The sequence below is a fragment of the Chlamydotis macqueenii genome, chromosome 12, assembly GCF_036417535.1.
Source record: "Chlamydotis macqueenii isolate bChlMac1 chromosome 12, bChlMac1.mat, whole genome shotgun sequence".
NCBI lineage: Eukaryota > Metazoa > Chordata > Aves > Otidiformes > Otididae > Chlamydotis > Chlamydotis macqueenii.
The window spans coordinates 2,345,198-2,372,801 of record NC_141567.1 but is presented as its reverse complement, the minus strand read 5'-3'; the positions used below and the strand labels follow the sequence as shown (position 1 = coordinate 2,372,801).

General features: G+C 43.5%; 1 protein-coding gene across 1 annotated transcript in view; it reads left to right on the top strand.

Moving 5' to 3' along the window:
- Positions 1-18,689, top strand: part of ZWILCH (zwilch kinetochore protein) — a 55,863-nt gene extending 37,174 nt beyond the window's left edge. Inside the window, exon 20 of the transcript XR_015259849.1 lies at positions 18,576-18,689. The gene's annotated coding sequence lies outside the window, so the exon portion shown is untranslated. The remainder of the gene's footprint in view (positions 1-18,575) is intronic.
- Positions 18,690-27,604: the final 8,915 nt, after the last annotated feature.

Here is a 27,604-nt window from a genome sequence, read left to right as displayed (position 1 = left end):
TGCTTTGTGGAATCTGGAGGTGGAGATGGAGTGGCCAGATAGCTTGACAGGTAGAGTTGGGAATGGGAAACCAGTGATCCTCTGGTCTTTCCTTCCTGCCGGACTGAATTTGGGATATTGGTGCGGGTGCAGCTTGCACCCATCTCAAGTTTATTCTTGGTAGCATCAGGCTAGATAGGTGAGAGACTGACCTGAAAATTGTCTGAAAGGGATGATGTCCTGCTGGCACATTCATCCTGCCTGGGAACTTCATGTTTCATCCACCCGCCCCAGCCAGGCACAGCTATAATTAGAAGCAAAGATTCCATGGAATCTGCTGTGTAAATAATAATGCCAGCCAAGCTGAATCTCTATGTTTTCTTGGGGCAGATATGCTTACTGGCTGCTCTGCGTGATCCGTGTCATTGGTTAACTTGTAAAGCATCGCTGGCTTCACATATAAATGTGCTTATGCCATAAAAACGTCAAAATGGGGAAACACGAGGCAGTCATGCTGTATGTGAATCTTGCCTTCTTGTTTGCTCTCTGTGTCAGTTGCAGATATTTTCTGTAAAGATTTTAAGGAAATGGCTGTGAAGAGCAACATTACGTATCCAAGTGCTAGCTTTCAAAAGTCAAAAAAGCTCTCCAAAGTAATGAGATTTTCTTGAAGACTGTAAGCTTAAAGCAGATAAGTATACTTCCAAAATTTGTTTGCTTTGTGTTTTTGAGCCATTAGACTGTTCTAACCTATCATATTCCAAACTTTTATTCTGTAAGTGTGATGATGAGAAGCTTCTTATTAAAAAATCTGAAAACAGAGCACTCTGAAAATCAGTTTCATGACTTCAGAAGCTGCTTGTTTGCCAATAACAACATATAATTATCTCAGAAGAGCAATAGAACTGTTTGACCATCATACCAGAAAAATAATATGTATTTTGGTATTAAAGACACAAAAAGGAATTAAATAGTATTTTGAAACTTTTATTTGACTGATACTTCCTGTATCATTTACACAGCTTTTCTATGGCAGGTCTAGATCCCAAGATCTCATGATGCCATGTAGAGAGTCCTCCAAAAATGTTCTTGTTCAACACCCTCCCACCCCTTTCCAGAGATCTAGTTTACGGTGTGGTCCCACAGACTGTTGCATCAGCACCAACAAAGGGGTGCTGAGCTTCAGCAGTGAACTTACTGGTGCTTCTGTGACCCGCTAAGATGCGTCCTGTAACTCCGCTGACAGAACTCAGAGGTCTCAACTGGCTGGTCTTCAGTTTCAGTTCATATTGCTTCATCTTTCACAAATCCGCTCGTGATTCGGCCGGGGCTATGTGTATGCATCCATCTTGTTAACAGCCAAATGTATACGAATGAAGATAAACACTCAAGCGATTTAAACTTTCATTTTCATCTTACGATTTCTGTAATGTGATTAGGGCTTGTACTGATCCTTCTGATAAAACTCTTCAGAGTCACAGCGCAGCTCTGCACCAAGCAGCCAGTGGGTGCCAGGCTGCCAGACGCTACCAGGCAGTATTTCTGTCTGCGCCTCTCTGTCTGCCCCAATCCATCCCAGTGTCCCACGTCGTTTCAGCTAATAGAATTTGCAGATTATTGGAGGAGGAATAGAGGAATGGGAAGGGTGACTTATCTCTTGCATCATGATCCTGTGTATCTTCAGTGGGACTGAAGGAAGAAGCAAAAAGATGGAAAGAAAAGGAACGCAGACAAGATGAAAAAATAAAATAAAAACCCAGCCAGAGGACAAAAGAAAAGAATTCCAAAATGTAATCCCAGTACTGATTATTATCACTCAAAAAATCTATATGTTTTCCTGGGATGTGAGTAAGAAGCAGTAAATGAGTGGGGAGGAAGGTACATACAAAACTCCCATATCTACTAGATGTATTTCTCTCTTATCTACCGTATTTATTTCTCCCATGTCTACCATATTTATTTATCCCATGTCTACCATATTTATTTCTCCTTTGTCTGGGCCTTCCCAGACGGAAACCTGCCTCGAGTGTACCACTGGCACAGATATCTAGCACATCATCCCCTGGGCATGTGCTATAAAACTGATCTGCATCAGACATCTCCGCATGCGCTGCAGGGTTGATCTGTGAATGTCAGTGGTCATTTGAGCAGCGTGGTTGCTGTAAGCAGACTGTTGGGTATTTAGAGGCCCTGGCAATTGGCTGGAGCTTTCAAATTCTGTCCAGCAAAATCTGCATCCATAAAGGAAGCTGCCTTATTTTTCAAGACCTGCGGGAGCCACACATCTGCTGAAGTTGTCAGGAGTGCTGCCTAGTGACATGCAGAGATCACGGTGGCCGTTGTAGTGTTCATAAATTTGTGTTTAAAGTAGTTCTTTTTTGTACTCAGTGCACCTGCTCAATGCCTGTGCATCTTCTACCTGTCCCAGGACAGTGGAGGATAACAAAAAAATACGTTAGAAGAGACGAAGGTGGGAATCTCATCAGTGCTACTTAGCACCATACCTGTTATCAGCCCTTTCCTGCTAGGTACAGATGGACACCCCCAAGAGCTGGGAGCCCCAGGAGTGGGAGCATGCATTAGCCTCTTCGTTTGCCGGAGCCCATCTCCCTGTCTTGCTGCATGTTCTTGTTTAGCTTCGGCTGTGGCGGGCGGTGTGGAAACGCTTGTGATCGCTCATTAGGAATTCTTTCCACAGTTCCTTTCTCTTCTAATTGACATAAACAGTAAATCACTGCTGTCAATTATGTAACCCTGTGCATCAGCGGTGCGGCTCAGCTCTCACATAACACTGAGCAGTGACAGCTACAGTCAACCAACAAATGGTGCCGCACATTTTCCTACATGGTTTCCCAGCACTGAGCGTATGATTTAGATTCCTCAGCCTCTGAAGTACTCCACTGGGTGTCCTTTAATATTGCATTATATTACTCATGATGCATAGTCAATTCCGTTGCTTCCATTTACTTTAGCAGTGATAAATGGCAGAAACTGTATGAGAAGTTTATATATTTTAAGTGCTTTGCAGGCAACTGTTACCCAGAGAAATTTTCAAACTGTTTGTTACTGGTGAAGTGTAAGAGTCGTTGAAAAATTGCTTCCAGAGTCTTGGTTAATGAGTTTCAAACTAGGGTAAAATGCATGAATTCTTTATGACTAGGGATATTAGTGTCAGGATTTTCTCTTCTGTAGTAATCAATTCTGCACAGTTAATATTTTAAAAAGGTTACAAGAATTTAGCAAAAAAAACCCGAACCCGAGAAACTTGCAACTCAGCTTTTCTCGCTGTAATGTTCTCATAATGAAGTGCAAAGTTCCAAAAAACTTTCTGTCCAACGGCAGGACCTAGCAGTGCCACACTAGCGGGGTCTGAGCGTCCCGGCCCAGACGATGCACGTGGACAGAAAGTAACGGTTGGGGCAGTTGGAGTGAAAGCATGCTTGGGTCAGGCTGGTATTAATACAAGTCTGCGTCAGCCCCGTTACTTGTACTCGCAGAATCACAGCGTGGAGCGAGTTGGAGGCTGTGCCTTGTGGTCTGGCAGCGCTCTCTTCACCGGGAGTGATTTGGCCCGCCTGTGTGTTACTGGTCCCTCTGGCTGTTTTCTGGCCGTGGATTAGCCACACTGTAGGATGTAAATAGGTCTCCCGGACGGCTGTCGCAGCTGCTGAAACTGGTAAACAACAGCCAGTAAAGCGGGAGGACAAAGAAAATTGGGAAGGAGTTTAGGAAGTTTTACAGGATAATGTTCTCTCCATTTCCCACAAACAGCGAGGTAAAGCATTCAGTGAGAGCAGCACGAGATGTTGGCTTTACTACACAGAAGTGCTGAACCTTTGTGGACGGGATATGCTCTGCCCAGAGATGTTCATTCTCATTTAATCATCGCGGAGGGCCCGCTCACGTCCTGCCTGCCTCAAAGAGCTCCCGTCTATGAAATGAGACTGAGGAAGCAGGGCTTGCCCAAGCCCACGCGGTGCTTGTTGGAAGGGTGCAGCATCTACACTCGGGCATGTAATCTGGGCAGTTGTGTTAATCTTTCACAGTGGCTTTATTGCCTTTGAACTGAACTACTGGTTTGGGGTTAATTACTTTATCAGTTGCTCTGAAGTGCCAGACACAATTCCAGCTTCTCTGGAAACTGGTGAGCTTCTGCGTACTGCTTTCCGAAGGGCCGACAGCTACATCTTCTTTGCAGAGGGAACTTAAGCTGTTCATGCCCCTGTCGAGGTAGCCTGGCTTGAATGATAGCAGTCAAACAGCAAAGCGTTGCTGCAGCAGCACAGGCTGATTGAATTAGCGACTGACGAGCTTTGTCAGCCAGTTCTCCTGACCTGACCTTCCTGCTCCCATCAACCAGTTGCTCTGAGGTACCAGAGCCACCATAAAGGACCCCCTCGATTTGTAGAAATGGGCAGCATGAATTATAACCCAGTTACTGCTAGAGTGGAGATGATTTCTGTGAGGTCCCAAAGTTTATCTGCGTAAATGCAAACGTTCTAATAGGATCATGGGTGGCTCAGAGGAGTGAGGCAAGCAGCGAAGTCTCTCCGATCTTCTTTTGGAGAAAAGTCCTTGTGGCTGTGGTTTGACACATGTTCCTTGCCGCCCTGCCCAAGGGGAAGGTGTCCTGGGAAAGGGGAAGGTGTCCTGGGAGAAGACGCCCACGGTGGCAGCGCGGGATGGGGCTGTGGGGAGGGTGGGGAGGCTGGGGCCGCAGCAGAGCACAGAATGCCCCTGTGCAAGATCATCTTGAGCCTCGTGTTCCGCTGCAAGCAGGCGCTGCAGCAGGTCGGTGTGATTTTAAATGAGAGTTTGACATTTTACTTTCCTGTGTTTTGTGGTTTCTTGTTTTCCTACCTCCACAGCCCAGCCTCTGTGGGGGTGGTGGAAGCCCAAGCGGTACAATATGACCCAACAAGAATATAACAGTTTGCAGAGACTCATTTACTGCAAGATGCGTTCAGACCGATTGCAAGCTGGTAGGAATCCACGCAGAGGCTGCACGAGGTTTGAAAGTAAATCCGCACCGAGACGACAGGCTGCATCTGTCCCAGCCCTCAGAGCTGGGGCTGTGAAAGCACGTGAATGACGGGCAGTATGGAAGATCTTTGAACTTCTATGGCAAAAATAATGCGTAGCTGCTAATATCAGATCCATATGGCCTCTGGTATAGCTACACAAAAATATTAATCTAGACTTTCTATTCCTTGCAAACTATGCTAGGATTATATACATTGTCCCTATTGTGCATTGTAGGGGATGGTCTCTTTCATATGCCAGCATCTTATGGCTTTCATTTGCTCGCAGACCTCCCACTAAGGGACTGCTGATTGAAAACCTTTTTACTTTCCTGCCAGGTTTAGCAAAAAGGGCTTGGTGTACTTAGTGCCTTTGATCTGTCCGGGATGAACATTTTCATTGAAAGAGGTAGATGAGTCACTCTGTATTTGACGCGGAGCTATCTTGGAATACCTCCGGCTTTGCCTTTTCAAGCTCTTTTATATTTTATTTTTTTTGCATGTGGCTATAAATATTTTGCTCTGCGAGAAGCATGAAGCTCTTTTTTGGAAATGAAAGAGCCCTATTCCAAATAGGAAAAACACACTTAGCTAAGGTTTGTGCAGCGCATATTTAGTGGTAGAAGGTGCTGCCTTGGCCCTGCCTTGCTTTTCAATACAATATCCTGCAGTGTGAAATGAATGGCTGTATTTAGAGGTATCTGGAAGTGATGACTGATGTTTGGAGAAGTTACAAGGCTTTTCCTTTTCCACATGAACTCTCCAACCTGGCATTTCCACAGCAGTGAAATACTTCTGGGGCTGAGATCATCTGATTATTATTTCCTGTGTCATGTGCTGAATTTATTATTTTGTTGAATATTACAAATATATTCTTAAGTTGCCTGAATTTTGGATTCTTCGGCAAAATTCACTGGCATAACAAGGATATTGGACTTGCAAAAGTAACTTTTTCTCCTTCGGGGTTATTTAGCTGTGATCAGTGAATGAAAGTCTCAAATTAAAAGAAAAAAAAAAGAGTGAGGGGGAGGGAGAAATTCAGTAAAAATGCTGTTTTGATATTCTGCCAGTATATGATATAGTCAGTTCAGGAGAAACTGAAATTTGTATTTTTGTACTCAAAACTGTTAAAAGCCAGGAATTCAGACATTTTATTTGCTTCAGTGTCCAATTTTTTTTTCTCTTCTCTTCTTTGGAAAAAGTGAACACATTTGTGCTAATCTAGGATTATTTCTGGTCACAGCAGAATCACAGTGTTGCTACTGGGAATTGCACAGACCAGTAATGGGTTCATTGCCTCAGAAATATTCTCATAGAGATTTTACATTTTTTTTAATACCTCTAAAAAACAAAACAGAAGTGAGACTGAAATCCAAGAAAAGCTGTTCATAGGCATCTGCGTCCCTGTTGAGATTAAAATGTGTGTGCGCTCCTTGCAAGACCAGTAAGTATAAAATAAGGATATCAGAAAGAATGTGAGTCTTCTCTTATCTAAATGTCGTTGTTTAAAACTGGATATAACTGTCTACAGAACTGACTCAAAACTGTACGTCTTCTGAACTCTTGAGCTGTCTTGTATGTTGCTCGGAGCAAGGGCTGTTCTGATCAGGGCTCTTCTTTAGCTTACAGATGAGGGGTGGGAGAAGAAACAGTTAAAAAAACCAAACCAAACCAAAACAGCTTTGTATCTGGATTCTTGTGATTTGTCTGTTTGTATCACTGACCATATTTCTTCCTCCCTTGTTTTGGAATGATGCATGGTATGCAGGTCTTCGTTAAGGGATATTTTGTCCTTTGGCTTTTTCTGCACATGATTACACAGTAGCCATCCGTTCCCAACATCTGTGTTTATTAAAACCTTTCCAATAAATCTGTGCGGAAAGGAACTGTCCACATTTCCTCCAGGTTCTGCAAAAGATACTGTTTTTCTTCGTGATGCATTGGTTAAAGATAATCCAGCTGAGATGTCTAGATCCTCAACATTACTACTCATTGCCCCAAAAGCCCATTAAGAATGGAGGTTGGGTGGACAGGCAGTGCCTCCAAGCCTTTCTAGGACACCAAGTGCACCCTTCTGCCTGAAATCCCATTAGACAGGAAAGAGTTAATTCAGCCAAACACTTGTGCATGCAGCCAACATGATTGGCATCAGATTTTGTCCTGCATTGCGTACTATGTAAGACAGGGCCATTCTCAAGCAGATTTTTGGCTGTGTGATTCAATTCACATGAGATTGAATGCATCTGATTGTGATCTTGGAACCAAAGCCACACCAACTGTCTCAGCGTTTTGGAGGGACCTTGTGAGAAGATCTTCAGCAGTATATGAACCAGAGACAGCAGCTAGGTGCAGCTGTATTTTCTTGGCCGGGCAACTTGACTCAGCTCTTATGCTGAGCACGTTTTTAAGCACAGTGTCACCCATGAGCAAGTAGGCTGGCAGACAAATCCTTGCAGGTGATGCCGATCTGGGCAGAATTGTCAATTAGTAGTATACAGATAGAACCTGAAAATGTTAAAAGAGCTGATGAGCTTTTATCAGGGGCCTTCTTTAAGACAGAGGTATCTTGGAAACCCTTATGTGGATGACTGAAGCTGTGGATAGCTCACCCTGTTCTGGATGCCCATAAGATTCCGCAGTTATGAAGACAACTTGAGTAAGTATGTGGATTTTGAAACTCTTCACAAGATCAGCTTTTGATAAGTAAGATTACACCTTTCATTCTTGTGGTGCTTCTGCAATATGATCTATGGCACATTTATTAAGACTAAATTCTTAACTTGATAGGTCGCACCTATCATCAGTTCTGTGTCTTCTAAGCAAGATTTGCAGAAACAGAGGCTAGTGCCCTCCAGACTTCCAGATTCAGGACTTACCTACTGTTTTTCTTTGAACAGCTTCTGGTAATGTTGGCAACAGGGCCAGCATTAATTCATGTTGATATTCGGAGTGTTGAATAGGTGTGAAGACGTGGGGTTTCTGAGGTGGCTTTTCTTTGCTCTCTGTGTCTGTGCTGAGAGTGTCTTGGCCAGATGGAAGGACGTGACTGTCAGTGCTGAGGAACTGGGACTGGTTTTGGAGATGATAGTTACCCAACCTGAAAAGTTGCAGAAAGACTGATGAATCAGGAACTGTTCACCATAGAATTAAACTTAGTCAGATGGTGCTAGATCATAAGCTGTGATTCTTTGGGGCTGAAAGCACTGCACTCAGTTTTTCAAGCACATGCTCACCAAGGAAGGAAAGAGACAAAGTCTAAACTACAGACCTAAACATGTCCGTATGTGTTGTCCATACGTCCATTATGTGGTACTGTGGCACCACAGGTCTGCCTCTGCGTAACCTTAAAGGATATCATCATTCAGAAAAATAGCAGTGGCCACTTAAAAGTGGCAATGTACTGCCAGTCAGGGCAGACAACGTTCTTCAAGTAAGACTCTAGTAAAGCTTCAGTTCAGATATTCAAAGTGCAGAGGGACTGAGAGGCTTTTTGGTGGACTCAGTAGAGAATGGACTTTGATTCGTGACTGTGAGTGAAAGAATAGTCTTGGGGTTAAGGCATTGAACTGTACTTCGAGAGATCAAGATTCACATTCTGGTTCTTGGACAAAGGATTTATTCTCTCTGGCGATCACTTCCCCATTAATACAACTGTAGTATTTTGTTTCTTACACCAGGGAGAGCCAAGGAAATCTCTTGCTCTTCTCCATAATGTGAAAATCAGACTATCGAGGGCTGTATATCATAATCTTCAAGTTCCTAAAACTCCCCTTTTCCTGAAATAAGTAGTCTTGAATTGAGAGTTTCCTGGGTAGTGACAAACATTTTGCTCAGTTTCTTCTCCAAAGTCAGTGGAAAAAACGGTCAGGCCCTGTTTTGAGGAGGTAGGTTGGAGATGTTGTTATCTATCAACTCTCTTTAAATTCCGTTGCTGGGATTTTTATAACATTGTTTTTCCTTTCTTCTCATTTGTGTTTTACATACAAGTCCTGGTATTTTGGGTTAGCCCACAAACAACATGAAGCTGCTTTGAATGCCTTAATTTTTCCTGTCTACTGCAAACCAGATTTTTCCCCAGCATCAATTATCCCAAAGGGAACTGCGTATGTAAAACCACACCAAAAAATTTGAAGCCCATATAAATGTATTTTCATTTCTTACAAAAGACTGCATTCTTCTGTGTGTGTTGTCTTTGGGTCACCTTCTTTTTCACAATCGCTGATGACTAAGTTGGGGCAGAGGTACTGTCCATTATACCCTGTTCTTCCCTACGGTGGCCACTCTGGCAAACAGCGGGAGATTTAGCGGTTGCCACTGAAGAGAAAAGAGCTGTGTAGAGCTCGTGTAGAGCTTCTAATTTTTATTCATGCCATGGAAACCCAATCTAGAACTGAGGTTATGACAAATTATTTGCATGCAACCCTCTCTTCCAATGACCAGTGCACTAATGTTTGGTTTCTAGGGATGCGGGAAGCAGGGAAAATACAGTCAGGAAGAAGTTCAGTCTACACGTGCTCTGATGTTTGCTTTTTCTCCCCCGAAGCCTTTGCTACTGGGAGTCACTGGAGACAGGATGCTGTTCCATATGGACTTCTCTGATCTGATGCAGGTTGACTGTTTTCCTGCTTTTAAATACTGTAGTACTGGATTTTGGCCAGATCTCCTAGGGCCTATATGAAGATAACAAATCAAAATGTCTTCCCCGAGGAGCAAACAATTTAAGCATATGACAAGAAAGACACGGGAACAGAGACAGTCTGGGGAGTATTAAGAGCAAGTTTAAGATTTCCAGCTATTAGTGAGAAAAGGTCTTTCATTTTTCATCCAGCTCTGGGGAGGACATCTGAAGCATTTGGATTTCAGTTTCACGGTCTGGGAAGCCACGCTGGCAGGATTGTTGTTTATCTCTCCTGAGAAACAGCATGTTTCAAGATGATTCTCTATCGAATAAAGGTTTTAAAAAAATATTTTGTTTGCTGCTTTCTCAGCTGTGCACAGCATTTGTCTTCATCCTTTGCTGGTATAATATTATAATAGTTTCTTGTAAGTGCTGAGCCTTTACTGCTGACAGCTGCTGAGAAATGATGCTGTCATGAATCATGCTTGCAAACACAGTTCTGTGATGTGACCAGTTCTCAGCCCCGATAATTAACAGCCAATTACTTCCTCTCAGAGAAGCCAAAACTCAAACAGATGAAAGAAATAGTGTTGTGGGAGCAGATGTGTTGTATCAGTTCCTGTGTTCTTTACAAACACACACAGTGCTGCGGACCCAGCTGAGCGCTCGTTTACATTGATACGCGGCTCAGAGGAGTGGAAGCTCCGAACACCAAGCCTGGCTTTGGCCACCTGTGCTCAAAGTGCATGAGGAAAGTGAAAGGGAGGAGGGAGGAAAGGTTCATGACAACTTCAAGATGATATGGTTGCGATGATAGTAGGTCACCACTTTGGAGTTTTTTGGCTGTTCCCTCAAGGTAACAGTTGATACTCATTAATGGGTGTGTGTGCACACGTGTAAGAACACACATGAGAGAGCTGTATACTCCAGATGCCAAAGCCCCAAAGCAGAACATTTATGGTCCCCCGGCTGCAGCCTTGCCTGCTCTTTTGTTTAACCAGGAGACCCAAAGCTGAGCCTTTTCCATCTGGCGTTTGTGGGGCAGAAACCAATGTGGTTTAGAAGACGGAGCTGGGGAACGGGAGACAGGAACTCCCGACCAGAGCCTGCAGTTAGTAATTTACTGAATTCTTCTGCTCTTTTATGGATTATTTTTTAACAGAATTTCATTTTGTTGGTTCACTTATATGTACTATGCAGGAATAATTTCTTATTAGAAAGAAAATAGATTAGAGCCCATAAGATGCTCTTAAAATAATCTTTTATCATAGCTGGTGGTGGTGCCACCAATCTCTTTTCCACAAATATGTGATATAATTTTAATGAAAAAAAAATAAATCCCCAAATAATAAGAATAAAAATGAAGGTTTGATTCCACAAGCTGAGGTTTTAAAAAAATGCACATGTGAAATGTGCAGTACATGGTAAAAGTTATCAGCAGAGATGCAAAAACATGCGAGCATTTGAGACTTCTGCCTCTCCGTACTGAACAAAATAACGGCTTGACTGCTGACCTGCGGCAAAAAGCTTGGTGAGTGCTGTTGAAGTAAATCTGCACGTGCCACGAAATGAGCGTTCTTAATCTTCTGCAATGTTTTTTAACTCTGGATCACTTCAGAACTACTTACTGACTGTCTGGCTTTGGAGCAAGCTACTTTTCTGTCTGCTGCTTCTATAAAATGTGTTCAGAACATTTACAGGGAGGCTGGAGGAGTTAGTATTTCTATAATTCTCTAAATATTTGAAAATGTAAAATATTTGCAGATGTAGTGCCAGATGCAACTACATAACCAATTTTTATTCCTTGTATACTGAATTTCTGAATAGTAAGAGTCTCTTGGCTGGCTGCTTCTCAGCTGTGAGACTTTAAAAGATCTCTTTTTGGGGAATGACTCATACAGACTGCGTTCCCAAGGCACAGCTTTACCACCTCCCACCCTGTTTTGTTGTTGCTTTCAGATCAATAGCAGTGCAAAGGGAGAGTCTGCTCCTGTGTTATACCAGCAAGCATCCTGCCTTCAGCTGGTGCTGTGATTCACGCTCTGGAATCAACAGCAGCTCAAAATGGATCAAGGAACACGCTTCTCTTTCTTTTCAACCTTTGGTAATTTTGTACCAATGCTTTCATCCGCAGTTGCAAAATATCTGTGTGTATCTGCAAGGCATCTGAAAGCATTGCCCACCTGCTAACCCGGTCAGCCTGACCAAAACTGAGTTTCATAATGTGTCACTTGCTTTATTTTCCCCAATACTTTCCTAAGGCTGATTTGTTCCCTCCTTCTCTCCCCACCACCCCTCCTCCACAGGATTCTAAAAGTTTTATGGGGTTTTAACATGGCCTCTCACCCTTTGCAGTTGCGTCATGCTAATGAAATAACTAACAGATCATCAAAATTATCAAAGTGGATTTATGGAGCATATGGCTTTCCAATTCAGTCTTTCTGGTCAGCAGAAATCCCCCATGTCTAATGAAAAAATAGCCTGTTTTGCAAAGAGAGAAATGCTTTGGATGAATGTGAGAGCTTGAGAAAAACAGAAAATTCACTTCTCCAGTTGATGTGCCTGTAAGGAGCGCAATTGCCTTAACTTCCCATCTGTGGGGCTGTAGAAACCCGCCGTCAGGCATGTGCTCTTGGGGCGCTTCCAAGTGCCATCCCAAACCACTTCCTTTCTGTTTAATATTTTGCTGGTGTGCTTCCTTCCCATTTATCTTCACATTCTCTGCCACTGGCAGCCCAGCAGAGAAAACAGTTTATACTGCTAACAGTGACTGGGAGATGACGTTGGGTGGCAGAACTGTATCTCTGAGTGTATCTCTGACCTCGTGACGGAGGGATGTGATCGAGACTGGTCATTTCTCACCGTCCCCAGCACGCCTCTTCCAGGGGAGGAGAAGAAGTGATCAGCCCGTGGTGTTCAGCCCAGTCTCCCACCATGTCAGGCTGCCCAGATATCTCACCGTCTCACAGGAGGACAAACCTGGAAATGCATTTCTGATTTTGGAGATGGCTTTGGTTTTGTGTTTCTGTTGATTCTTAGTTTACACGAGCAGCTTTGTCAGTCTTCAATGAGAACTGGCTCTTTAAAGCCCAGTTCTGAGAATCTTGTATCTACAAAATTCCCAGCGCTTGCCCCAGGGCCTCCGCTCACAGCACTGCTGGCAAAAGGGGCTCATAAAGCAGAATTGCTGCTTTAAACTTTCTACATCCCCAGTCTTTTAGAAATTATTTTAATCAGTCTATTTTAGGACAAGCTGTCCAATGACATCCTGGTCATTTAAAAAAAAAAAAAATCAACAGGAAATTCTGAATGTGAGTCATGCCTTTGTCTTAGTGTTTTTCAAGGATTTTTTGAATTTATTAAAAAAAGAAAAAGCAGAAATCCTTGATGTTGACAGAAACAACCACAGAAAGTCCATGTATTGAGAAGTCACTCAACACAAAAAAAGAATGTCTCTAAGCTCCAAATGTTTACTTGATATGAAGTCTTTCTAGTTAACGAAAAACCACAACTCCCCAAAACCCAGGAGCGAGGCTGAGACCTAGTGGCCCTGCTATTTTTCTTCTACCTGAGAAAGCTGTGGTTTATCGTGTGGTGATAGAAGTCTGTGTTGTGGGACACTGCAGAAATCCCAGATGTTCGTGACTATCAGATGCTTTAGGAACCGCACACACGGATTAATCCTGTGCTCCCAGCTGGAGTTCACGGACTCTTGATGAAGGCATTAACGGTAGCGGCCGGCTCGCTGCATTCCTAGGGCAGACATAAACTGCTGTAGAGCCGTATAGAAAACAGAAGCACGTTAAGAGGAACTGAGACTCTGCAGAGGCTTTCAAGAAAATCCCAGTTATATGAGTTTACAGTGTTTTCACCTTTAAACTGAACGTTGTCTTATCACAGAAATGTGAAACCTTCTGTACAGTAACTGGTCAACAACTGTTAATTTGTGACCACAGGTCTTTATCTTAATGACTTGAGATAGGCAATCATTCTGAATTGCACAAGAAATAACCATGGCCTTTAACAAAAAGCTTGTATCAAAATAGTATTTAAAATTTGTTGTAGTAAAGTTCATAATTTTCCTTGTCCTCTTCATTCCTTTCATCAAGAAGCAACAGAAATCATACACTGGGATGGAGATGAAATCATGCAGCCTATGAATGGGTTGTCCTGAAAGACCTGAAGTCCTTTCCCAGGACTTTTTGGGAAAGTCCTTGTTCTCAGGAGGGCCATCGTCCATTTTCTGTGTGTGCATGGACTGGTAAATGTTCATCCTCGTATTATGAACTTTTAACTGACGAAATACATTTCAACCAAAAATGAAGCCGGATTCAGGTTGGTGTTAATACACATGCATTGTTATCAACACAGCAGTTGAGAAACCAAGTCAGACCTCTCTGACATGGCAGTACTGTTTTAAGACTAACAAAAACTTAAAAAGGAAAATAATCTTGAGGTTTGTCAGTTTTGATTTCTGGCATTGAAATCTTGTATCCTAGCCATGTTTTTAAGTTGTTCTTTGTAACTTTGAGAACCAGATTTTTCTTTTGTTTTTGATAAAGTAAACGCTGATGTTCTCATGATGCTGAAGACAGCATCAAATACAACAAGACTGTTGGCATAACTGTGAGTGCAGGGAACCGTACAACAGCGTGCTGCCTGTTACGGCAAGGTAATTCCTCTCCAGGCTCAGGCTCTGAAAGGCATCTCCAAATGAAGGGGTAAAGGCGCTCTTTAGCCAGAGATGAACAAAGGGTTAACTCCTGCTTCCTCTCCCTTTCCTTCCCTGGGTTCGTGGAGGAGCCTGAGAAGAAGAAAGGAAATAGGTTGTGACTGCAGAGGCAAAACTGTGCAGTGTTACAGGCACTTGCGTTATTGGGATGATCTGGGGACGTGTGTGAGCACAAACCACAGGCCACTCAGCGCTGGAAGGAGAGGAGGGGAGGCTTTGCAAGCCCTCCTGCAAGCTGCAGGGCCATGCTTGTGCTGTTTGGAAAAGTGATGAAGGCAGTAGTGCTCTGCCTCTTCCTCCTGCTCCTCTGGCAGAGCGGGCATCCCAGGCAGCTTCTCCCCTTCCTCTTGGGAAAAAGAGTGACCAGAGAGCATGGGGCAGTCGCATGGCAGAAGAGGAGAGAGGCAGAGGGACGGGTGAGGTGGGCCTGCTCAGGGCTGCCCCACTGGCAGGTGAAGCACAGTAGGTGGGGATGGCTGGTAGACTCGCGTCACAAAATGACACTTGTCCTCTCTGAAAGGGGAGCCTGAGGTGCCAGGTTCCGAAGTGCAGGTGGAGGTGGCCCTACGTGTGTCAGTGTCCACGGTACCAGCAGATGGTGCTGAAGAACACGAAATGGCCTCCCAAGGCTTTGAGGGCTGTTGAGCTTTTGAGGTCTTGCACTCCAAATGGCTGCTGATGCACAGCGGTGTCACTCGGCAGCTTTGTCATCCTCCCCTCCGGAGGAGCAGGGATGGAGACGGGGCTGTTCTGGGCGCATTCTGCATTATTTTGCATCAAGGATTTAAGAGAAAAAACATATAGATTGGGCAAAGGTCCAAATCGGAGTGCTGAGGCAGGGCAGCAGCCCACAAGCTGTGCTGAACCAGAAGAATATGAGAAACTGGGTGTTGAGGGATTGCTCTTCTCCTGGTTGTCACTGTAAGCGGGCATACGTATGCAGAGCCGCAGGGGAACGCAGCCGAGCCTTTGCGTTGTGCTGCTGACACGTTTCTTCCAAAACATGCCGGTTACATTTACTTTTGTATCATTCTTACCTCTTCATTTATGGCACAAATCACTCTGATGTGGGATGACGGAGTCTGTTCAAGGTAATAGTGGGAAAATATGTTTGATCAGGTCATGGACGTGTTTTTTTTTCTTTAAACCCCTCCTGTGTACTTGAAAAAGGAATCCCATGCCCCAAGTCAAGTGAATTAATATTTTGTAAAGGGCGGGTGTAATCATTTGTTAGCATTGTGCTGGACAAAGTTCTTTGTCTTTGGAGATCTGGACAAATGCCCAGATCCAGGCAGCCTCTGACTTTAGCTTTAGTCTCCGAGATAAACTCTCAATGAAACAACGCTGGAGTTGCACCAGCTGACACGGATCCAGGGAGCAAACCCTGTCAGGAGGAACCGTTCGGAGCAATGCCAAGCCCTGCAGAGGTGGCAGGACTGTTTATAGATGTTTGGGGGATTTGCGGGATGAGGGGAGGAAGGGATCTCTTTGAAATGCGAGTCCAGGTTCTGGTCAGGTTTTAATTAATCGAAGCTGATTTGCTCATCGCTATGACCAGATCTTATTAAAAGAAGAGTCAGTTTTGCTCATCTGTGGGTTGGTTTTTTGGTTGTTTTTTTTTTTTTTTTTTCCCCTGTAGAGTATTGAATTTGCTGCCGTCTAAATACCAAAACGTCCCTGGCTTGTTTTCAGCGTTTGGTTGCGTATTCCGTTTCCTGTGGACACTTACTCTACGCTGACTTGGGCTTTGTTTGAAAAACACCGCCAACTTCAAGGGTAAACCCTTTCCAGTATGAACACAATTTAGTATGAATGTCACTTTGAGCGTTTTCCCAACGTAATCTCTTTAAAGGTTAATCATAAAGCGAAGGAATGTGCTCTGGATTCTGACACAATGCCTGACAAATATTTTCAGCAGGCCACCGCTAAAGAAACACAGGTGTGGTCTCGGTCTTAATGTCTCTGAAATAGTGTTGTATCTTTGGAGAAACAAAGATAAATTGAGAGCTTAACCCATTGGCTTCTTGGCATTTAAAAAAAAAATTACTTAACTTCCACTTGTTCTGGTTTTGCTCATCCATAATTCCCTGGGGGAGATCATGTTTCAGAGAGATGAAATACTCTTGATGTCTTTATGAAAAATGCAAACAATGTGTTATTTTTAATGACGCCTCAGACTTTCTGTTCCGTTGAGTTTAGCAGGATGCTCGGAAGCCCAGTATTTACATAGTAAGCTTTAAATTGTTTGGGACTTGAAAACAAACAGTTTAAGGAGATTAAATAATCATATTGAAACATGTTAATATTTTCTGGGATTAATCCTGATTTTTTTTTTTTTTTTAATTCAGACTAATCTATAATTCAGTAAGCTGAAGAAACAGGAGCAGTTGTAGAATAGTTTCAGTTTTGCTTCAGCGCCAAAGGGGACGCATGTATCTGCTTCTGGTAAATGGGGACATCTCGGTTTTTTCTTTTTTAAAATGCCACCCTGTTTTTCTGAATATAACTTGTCATTTCCTTCTTTATTCTTAGGACCTAGAATTAATAGATTTTGTTTTGTTTTGTTGTGTTTGTTTCCTGAGATAGGATTGTATAGAGGGAAATGGGATGTTTTATGGAAACATAGGAAATCTTTCCAGCTCCTGTCCTGGTCGTGAACACAGCTTCTCCTAAATTATGTAATATTACTGTCTGCTTTAGTAGTCTCTCTTGCATCCTCAGAGTAACAGCATTTCAGGAGCTGATATCCTAGCGTGGCGAAGCTGCCGGGGTAAGAAGTCTGCCTAGCTCTGATAGTGCTGCTTGCACCAGCTGTTAGAGAGATGAAAGCAAGCTCAAAGCAAGGTGTAAAGAGGTCTTTTGTACAGCAGCTGGTTTACTTGTGCAAACAATTTTTGGTTTATTGTTTTAATTATCCCTTTAGGATGTTGTCACCCCAAGCATGAACCCTCAGGAGGGACAGGAGGCAGCAAGAAGAGCTCCCTCCTTCCTCCCTCCCTCTGAGGAGCCAAATGCTGAATTGACTCTGGTCTCTGAGGGAGGAGGCCTGACAGGCTGAAATGATAACCCCTGGATTTTTTTACCTCTTATTTTCCTCCAAGGAAATTACTGTTTGTATTTATGAAGCAAAATGCCAGTTAAAAGCACTCACTGTTTTGAAGTTTGGTCCCTCCACTGCATTTCTGAAAGCAAAAGTCTGTCAGACGATGCTGTCTGCAGAATGTTAGGGTCTTCTAACCCTTTGTCAATCGCTCTTTTATTAGAGGCCTAATTTTCCTAAGCTCTGCAGTTTTTATCCTTTTCAGGTCTCTGTGAGGTGATTCTGTTACCCCCATTTCACAAGTATAAAAGTAAGCCACAAAAAGATGGAGACTTGCCCTGGGTGTCATCCAAAGTCCGCGGCAGGGCGAGAAATGAAATTCAGGTTGCTAAAATCCTAGGTTACAGCACTGACCTCTAGCCCTCCTTCCCCTAATTGCATCGGGAGGTCTCTGGCTAACGGAACATGCAGACAAAAACCACACAGGAATGCAGGTTTGAATGCCATCGTTTAGTCCATTGACTTTCACCGAGGAATTCCTTCACTGAGACACGCAGTCTGGGCTTGACATGAAAAACCGATTAAAGTGTTTGAAAAAATGGAACAGTACTTTCCAGTTTCCTCAAATATCATTTCCATTTTTCAGTGTTTGAAATCTGGTCAGATTAGAATTTAGCCTTTTGGAAATCTGAGGGAAAAACTCCGTCCTCCTGATAGATATTCATTCAGGTCGTGCTATAAACTGGCCATTACAGTGTTTCATTTGTCAGCATGTACTACAATCTCTTGTTCTGGATCCCTTGGGCAGGCTGCCTTTCAAATCAATATTAATTATGTACCACCAGACAGTAGCTAATCTGAAAGAACGAACAGGTTTCATTTCACAGATGACTGATGGTTACTAGCTTCCCCATGAGTGTGGGTTTTGGGTTTTGTTTCGTTTCTTTTTTTTTGCCTTTTGAGAATTCTCCAGTCACAGCATTGGAGCAATGATTGTGTTTTGCTTTGTCTAATTTAAAAAAAAAAAGTATCACCTTGTTTCGCATAAATCTAGCACTGAATTCAGAATTACCGGAGTCCTCATGAGTGAGGTTCTGTAAGATCCATCAGCAGAGAAGTTCGGCTCCAGCACCTAATGCCTTCAGAGAGCTCACCCCTGGGTAACGCTTTTATTCTTTCTGGCAGGTGTCCAGCGAACAACAGGGGAACCTGACAGAAGTGGCTCTGAAATACGTGTTTATTGCATTGTCATCATGCCAGAGCTGGCCGTTCATATGAAATTTGTAGAAACTGCTCCTCGTGATCATCTGCGTTTCTGGCGAGTGATCTGTAATAACCGTGAGCTCGGTGCTCTGCTGGGATGGCTGCAGCTGACAGGTAAGTGCTGTCAGGGTTATACATGTGTGTCCGCTTGCTCTCTTCGCTGGGAGCGTGAAGGGAAAGGTATCTGTTTTATAGATGATGTAGTGGCAAGACCGTCGGTAATCAGTGAGATTGAGGATGTTGGATATGCGTTTGTTATTATAAAATTACTTCAGTAGGGAGCAAGAATCAAATCAATATCGCTATTAATGTGAAAATACTCACTGAATTGGAACAGAGGGTTGGGACATTTCTCAGGAGGGCATCCAATCCCCTCCCTTGATTGCCTCCACCAACATCACTCTTGACAGTTGTTCATCCAAGCCATTCTCAAACCTCCTGCGCTGACAGCTCACGGCCTCCCCAGTGGAACCACACAGAGCTTTCACCAAGTGCCTGGCAGGCTCCAGCAGCTCCTTGGAAGCCGGCAGAGCTGTGATTTGCTGACTGCAGACAAGAGGTTCCCTTTTTCTATAGGAGCTGAGACGCAGGTCTGGAAGTAAAATGTACCGTATGGACTTGCAGTGTGCCATATCGTTAACAGGCAGAATTTTTTTTTTTATAGTTTAGTCTTGAAACTGCAGAACAAAAAAAAAAAAGGAGAAACCTAACTAGTGCTTGTGCAAATGGGTTCAAGAAAAAAAATACAGAGCAAAAAGGTATTTCCATCTATATGCTTCTGGTCAGTACCTCAAATCCATCACATGCCCTGCAGTGGGTGCAGTGTCCTTGCAGCCTTGTCTCCATGTGGTTGGAAGTGCTGATATTTAGAATTTTTCTAACATGAGTTGTTCCTGGATTTGCAAAGAACAAAGCCTTACTTGATCGGGGCAGAGCATCACCGATACCGCGCATTGCTGCGTCTCTGGTTGCCGCTTGAGCCCTGCCCTCTTGCTGTCCCTGATGGCTGGGAGGAATGTGGATGTTGGTCCTCCTTTTTGTAAATTGCTATATCTATTAATCAACATTCTTGGGTCTTCCTTCATCGCCATAACTCACTTGAGCCCCTTAGCTAGAAGAAAACTGTCAACTCTCCATGTAAACTGAGCCATCACTGCTGTGAATAGTGCTGGAATTTTATTTATTAAGTAAAGACTCTTGGATTTCTAGCTTGTGCTTTGGAATGGCAGCCGCGAAATACTACTCTCCGCTGCCTGTCCCTGGAGAAAGGAAGCCTGTGGTATAGCAGGCAGTGCAGGGTCAGGGGTCAATCTCATGATATAGGTGGCCCAACCACAGCTGCATGTGGAAGGCACGCTTTTAAAAGGAAGGAGTATCTTCATGGGGCTTAGCACAGAGTCCTCCGTGCCCGTGGAGAAACAGATGCTGAAGGAGTCATCAGGGAGAAGCAATCCCTGTTGCTCTCCTCCTGCCATCGCTGCATGATGTACCTTTATCCCTATTCCATGGTTGTACCTTTACATCTCTTGCATCTAAATTCTAAAAAACCAAACTTAATTTCTATATCAGGTGAAGGCGTGGCATAAACTCACTTTAGTTTTTTGGGGTTCCGTTTTCGTTTGTAAACTGTAAATACTTTGAAAATCATAATGCTTACGACTGCAATGTGAATGAAGTTTTATAGCACTGTGGGTAATTTTTTTTTCCTTGCTTGTTTTGCCATCTGTGTCGATGGGAACGAGTGCTCTCACTGAGAGTGGCGTTTTCATTATCGTATATATTTCTTTGAAAATTGGGGGAAAACAAAACAATGCAGCAAACAATGTGAACACCATCAAGGGACGCTTATCTTTTAATTCTCAATGCATTAGGAAATATCTCTGGGGAAGCTGTGGGAGGGAGACTTTAAAGACTCCAGACATTTAGATTAGAGAATATAAGAATTTAGGGAAGTCTAATAAAAGTCTATTTTAAATAAAATTTAAAAAAATTAGAATGGGCATCATGTGCTTCTTGTAAGCAGGCGTATCTAAACAGGGTTGCAAGTTACTCATTTTATAAAGTATATTAAAAAACCTTTAAAATGAATCTTTTGTTATCATTTTGTGGTCCACTTTCTCAGATCTCATGGTCCTTAGTTGAAAAACATACACAATTAGGACCACAAGGGACTTCCTTTTTGAAAGGACTGTTGTAAAAATAAAGAAAAGTTTTGTGCTTCCACTTGTACAAGCACAGAAATCAGTACAATTGAAACATAAAAGCAATAAACAAACATTCACAGTTTGGGCTTTTTTTTTTTTTTTTTTTTTGGTTAGAAAAAGTTTAAAACAAACTAGGCAACACTCCAGGAAATGATTCTTAATGTTTGAAATATATTGTTTTAAATTTAGGTGATCCCTCACTTTATTAAGCGGGTGGGGGGAGTGAGAAACATTGTTGTAGGTTCCCTGTTTACAAGCTCTGCCTGCTGCTCTTCCCGAAATAACCGAACGGCACAATTCACATGGGCGCTATCAGAAAACAGATCACCTAAATCAAAGCGTAAAGCTGAAATTCTTGTTTACCGTTTTAATTTCACCTCATTTACTGGGCTTCTATTCAGATGAAGATGTAAATAAGATATAAAAAAGAAATTGTTGTAGGCCGGATGTGAACGGAGATGCATAGACCTTTTCCAACAGAATCCTTTGTGGCCTGGTTTTGACCTTTGCTTCTGCAAATGCCTGCCTGTCTTTGCAGGCACAGCCACTTAAAACTCCCTCGTTGTGTTCCGTACAGTTTACGCTTGGCTCTTCGTGATGGCTGAAGATCCTCACAACGTCTGAAGGCGAGTCACCTACTCAATGGATGGTTGCTGTAGGATAATGTTAGAACCGACGGCTTTGAGGGACCTGGCTCAGCCTTCTGTTGAATTGGGGAGTTGGTTGGCTTGGGTTAATAAAGTCGGGTTGCCAGTATTGCCTGTCCTCCTGAGTTGGAAGCATTTCTTTGCCTTCTCCTGCCTGTTCACTTCTTTTCCTGTTCCACATGCAGGCTTTGTGGCCAGAACTGTCATTTTGTAGAGCACGTTTGCAGTGCCTGGTTTATGAGCAGAGGTACTGTATGATCACAATGAGTCCCGAGGCTGACGGATTTGAATGTGTTTGAGGAGCTGGGTCTACGAGACCCCAAATAGCGAGACGTTATAGTCATCGCGGGTGTCAGTAACGTGGAAGTACAAATGGCACTTGGGTTTCTGTACAGCTTCCGTTGGGAAGCACACCCAGTCGTTGGATTTGTACGCTTACTCCTGGGCCGCGCGTCTGCAGATTTCGCAGGATATTTTCATTCTTTATGTGTTAAAGCTCTGGCTTTTTCCTTGAATTTTTCCATTAGAAAATCATTTTACATTCCTCTGACATCTGCAGTCTAATATATATTATATATAAGTCTGCATTTATTGGAAATGTCTTTACTTATTTCTTGACTTCTTTGGGAACATTTATTGGCGAAGATACACTTGGCGTGACAGGCTGTGATGCAGTACAACTGTGGTTTATCTCGCACTGTTTTCCAGAGAGTGGATTTCTCTAGAGAAGCACAGTTGTCTCCAGTGAAGATTTACTGTCTGTTTGGCACCGTTTGGTCCAAGCCTGCAAACCCTCCGAGACAGAGGCACTGTAAGACCATAATACACAAGACCACAATTTTCTCCCTCTCTGGGAGCATTTTTAATCTGGGCCAGCACTTCATTTTGGGGTTTGGCTCAGCAGGGGAAGTGGAGTTGCTCTCTAATTTCTGAATGTTAGATGGTGACCCGGTTGTTGGATGTTTACTGTGCGGACGTGTTGCTTTAGTTTAATAGGAGGCTGTCAGTAAAAACAAGCAGCAAGGAAACAATGTCTGAGGGTGAACCACCCAAATGCCTGGTGCTGCTATGGGACAATGGTAGGATGGGTGGCTTGGAGGAGTCCGGCTCAACCTCAAACTGTGTTTGTAGAGCTAGTGTGGGTGAGCAGGAATTCAAAGAACAAAGGAGGTCTGGCTGGATTATAAGGGACTCCCTTTCTCCAGAACTGGGAACTGTTTGAGAGAGCTGGGTTAACACTGGTGTCAACTGGAGTGTTTTGAAGAAACCAATACCGCCTAGTCTACTATAGAGGTGTGATAGGACACCCAAGTTAAGTAGCCTGCTGTTTAGTTAGTTTGAGGTTTTTTTCTCTTTAAAGAAAGCCTTTCTCATAACCTTGTTATATCTGATTGAAAACCAAAGGCTTTGTCTTAGCATGAGGGGTTGCTGTTCTTGATACTGTGTGAAAATGGGAAGAATTGTAGGTACCAAGTTCTGGTGTACCTTTGGGGGAAACAAAGCAGAGCACAGGGCTTCAGAATATGATCTGATGCTAGGAAAATCTTAGAATTTCCAAAGAATAGATTCCAGGAAAGACTTCAGAGAGGGAATATGAATGGAATAATTCTGCAGCTAGTACAAAAGTGAACTGAAATCAACCAAACAGTGACTGAGGCCTGGAAGGAAGAGGAATGATTTTTTCCTAAACTCTCACTTCACACTGTAACAAGTGACTTCCTGACTCTCCCAGAACTGACTCTGTAATTTCTTAGCTTGAGGATCTACTTTTAAACACTTTGGAAGTCCCACTGGCTTCACTGGAATGTCTTCAGGTGTTTCTTAAGAATATGCTGAAATTTTCAGACTGTGGCCCATGGTACTCAGCTTTTGATTGTTCAGTAGTTTCAGTTATAACCTCTAAATTAGTTTCTTTTAGCTGTGTCAAGACTTTGTTTTAACAAATAATTTTAATAAAATAGGACAAATTTAGTGCTACCTGTAAAGCACAGTCTCTGGAGACAGACTCGTGCTTCATCCTTCAACTTTATTATCCTGTCGTGGCATGATACATTTCCCATGTTGACAGATCTTAATTGTAGGGTCTCCGTGGTACAAACCAGCATCTTGTCAATAAGTCTTGTGCACCAGTTTCTAAAACCCTTAATTTAAGACAGCAAAGAACCCACACTCTGAAAGAAGCATGTAGATAGTGTGTCTAATATCTAGTGAGATCTAGTTAAGTAACTCTTCCCAGACATTATTAGCTGTTTTTTCATAGGCACATGCTGCTGGAACACTTTAACTCATTCCAGAGAATGCAAATTAAATGAAATTCTTTATAGGCCACTGAATGCTGCTGGATTTTTTTTTGTTTTACAAATTAATTCCTAACAGTTCCAAACTGCCTCCTCATACTGAGCCTCCAGGATTGAGATAGTTGATGTAACCTGGTGTGAGAGACGAATCACCTTGTGTCCCGTCCACCTCCAGGTATCTTTTACTTCGTGGGTCACCAGCATCTAAATGTGTGAGTTAAAAATAGGTGCTGCAGCTCCTGTTTCAGCCAAGGAAGCCTTCTGCTATGAGTATATAGTATCTGAGCAGCACAGGAACCCGAAAGATGTTGATGTATGGTTTTCTTAAAAGCTGCCCAATAGAGCTGAAAGGCTTGGTGCAGCGCCCTTTGGCAACTGTTTAGGTGGGAGCATGATTTACCTCCTTGCAGTGATACTAAAGCTGTAACCTATATCTACAAATTAAAGTAAAGAATTTATGAACCTTGGAATATTTTACCCATGCCTCTGAACTGCCAAGTGTAACTATTCTGGGCTGTAACCCAAAACATAGTTTACTGAAATTCCACTGCTTTAATGATGAGGGGTTTTTTTCCTATAGAAAACAATATGAAACATTCTGCCATCCAAACATAATTACATTCTGCATCTGGAATTTGTTGATGTTTCCTTTTGCTGCTCACATACATTCAATGCAATGAAATGGTTAGCAAATGCCATCGTATCCGAAAGCTTGGTTACTGTCGGTTGTGAGAGCTCTTGCATTACAAAAGAGAACTGTTGGGTGGTGAATTCTGCGGTCACCGTGTGGAACACTGTCCTGTCCTTTCCCATAGAAGTTTTGAAGAAGTAGGTCACTCAGGCTGAAATATGTCTTGGGAATGAAGATGAAACTATTTGGGTATACGTCACTCAAGACAGTCCACATCCTGTGTGCACAGGCAGCAAGCTTCCTGCGGCTCTCAGTCGACAGGGATGCTGGAATCAGGATGGAGAAGGCACTTAGATCTTCACTTGATAGAGGTCGGAGTGTGAATCTCTTACAAAATATTAGGTGATGCTATGGATAGTGAAACAGCAGGAAGATGCTGCAGCCTCTTGGTTGCCAGTGCCTTTAGGAGATCCTTAGGCCTTCCCTGCTCCCCTTTCTGCCCAGTACGCAAATGAGCTTTGACTCAGGGCTGAGAAAAGAGCTTGTTCTGCATGAGAATTAGGGTTCAGTCTTCAGAGGTGAACTGCTGCTTGTTCTTTGTTTCCAGATTTAAACATATGGTAGTGTGTATCGTGAGTTCTTTCATCCCAGGATGATCTATGGCAACTGGGGAGGGTTAAAAGGAGGCATGGCTGTCAGGGACAGAGGCACCGAAGCCTTCAACACGTCAGGAGTTGTGTTTTGAAAAGCTCTCTTGAGGCAATGGCAGGCTTTCAGGTAACCACAAAACGAGCTCTGAAGCCAGCCTTTAGACAAGGGCAGAGGTAATCCGCAAACGTGGTCCTGGTGGAGTACACAGACAATCCCATTTTCTTTGGTTCCTGCTATGGTGGGCAGAGCAAGTGGATGTTTTCCAGATGTTTGGAGAGACATATTTCTGAAATCGTGTTGTAGGAAAACAAACTACCACATGAAAGGACACCAGTGCCAGGAAAGTGAAGGAGAATGGCATGCATTAGCAGTGTTTAATCCTTCCCGTTTTCTGTTCTTGTATTCTGAGGAGCAGAAGCTTCTGCTGACCATGAAAGCACCTCTGTACCAAACCTGTAGCTTTACATGTCATCTTCTGGTGAATTTGCATCAGGTGGATTTAAGCAGGTTGTGCACAAGCACTCCTAATACAGCCTCAAGGCATCTCCACTGCTGGGAGTGCCACAGAAATAGCTGAATTGGGAATACGTATGCGTTTTAGTTCTTTTTTTCGTTAGCCTCATCCCCAGAGCATCTCCAGCAGAAGTCTCCCATGATGGGGATGGTACTGAAGCAGTGGAGAAAGTGAAAGATCATTAGACAGCCACAGTTACAAGTCATCTGATGACTGAATCTTTGGGCAGCAGTTGTGTTTAAACAGGAGAAAAAACAAGGGAGTAAAAGTGATGTGATGCAATTCCATGAAAAGAGACATTTTCACCTCTTGCATGAATTTCAGCAGACTTGAGCTTCCTCCAGCTCTAAAGAACTCTACAGCCCATCTAGCTACAGTGGAAATTAGGCTGGCCTTTGGGTCGGGTTGTGTGTGGATCCTGTGTGAAGGGCATTTACTCTGGAACACATGAAACCGATGTGGTCATCAGCTGAAAATGAGCAGTTCCCTGAGAGTCAGAAGAGCCAGGCTGTTTCCTGCCTTTCGCCTGTGCAGTTCAGCAGTTTTGGGGCTTTCCGTGTGTGTGTGTCTTTCAGCATGTTACAATGAAGATCCCTTTCAATCAGGGCTTTTCTGAAAGTCATTTGGCAAAGTTTAGCTACGTGCTTCTTGCCTGAGAGCTCAGGTTCTGAGCGCGCGTGCTCGGCTCTGTCTGTCGTCAGCAGCCACTTTAACCCGAGGTGAGGATACGGGCTCTGAAATCCGCCCCGGGCTGTGTTTGCTAAAGCAAGATGCTGAAAGGTGAGGGAGGCAGATTACAATGCCTGGAATGAAACCCAAAGGAATAAATGCACCTTAAACTTCCGCTGGGCTTTTACGAAACCTAGAGACTCGACTTCATAATGACCTGCTCAGCAGTGTGTGTCGATATGCTGGCCTTTACTTCCAGTCAGTGGAAGTTTAACCAGAGCTACCTGTCCAGGAGCAATGGCTTCAAGGAAGCATGGCAGGACTCGCAGAAGCCATTCCAGAAAATACAGCCTGTTTCAGTAGGGCAGCAGTAGTCTGTTATCCCCGTAAATTGCCCCCATGCTGGCAGCCGCTGCACTGGGTGAGGGCTATCACACCTTCCTTCTCACAGCTGCCGTGCTCTGTGGGACAGCACCATCCCTTTGATCCACTGGTGTCGGGGCGTCTGTAATCTCCTCCCAGCTCAGCTGAGGGGAAACTGCTAAGCTTAGAGCACTTCTTAACCTCTGTCACTGTCACCTGCAGTTAGGGCACCACTGCAGGTAGAGTTTTGCTTGTAAATCTCTCTGGTGAGGTCTGGAAGACAGGCAGAGGACTTGATGAAGACCTTGACTGATAGACACAGTAACCTGTTCGCCTGCATCAGCAACATCCACAGCAGAACAAACCATCAGCCCCGTGCAAACCCACCCCCCTCTCTATGCAATCATATCTTCTCTCACAGAATACTCCTGCATCAACTTTTTAGTGACACCCTTGTAGTTCCTGAGCGTTAACAAATGCCAGAACACCACCCTGGCTGGAAAGGAAGGATATTTGGGGGAACATGAAGCACAAGTCCAGGGTAAGAACTGAGAAGGTCCAGTTCCTGCAGTCACAGGTCACTACGTCCTCTCATCTTCTCTGTGAATTTATAAACAACTGTTTTAAAACACAGAAACATTTTTGTGTGGTTTCTGTTTCTCCCATCCTCTGGGAAGTCTGTGCCAGAGTCTTTCTCCACCTTTTTCTGATTTCTAGCAGAAATTTATTAATGGCTGGCTTATATCCGCTGCTGCTTGTGCAAATGTTTTCCTTCAGATTAGATGGCTCTTCTTCCTGCTGTTTGCCCTTCTGATTTATTTACAGAGAGCCTTGTGTACCTCCTCTCCACCTCACTTCTGTTGCATCCTAGAAGGTGGATCTTCACAGTGCCTGAGGGAGCGGTGCAGAGGCTTTTGAGCTCCTGATTCCAGGTGCAGTGGAACAGGCTTTGTGTGGGCTTTGCGGCCAGGTCCA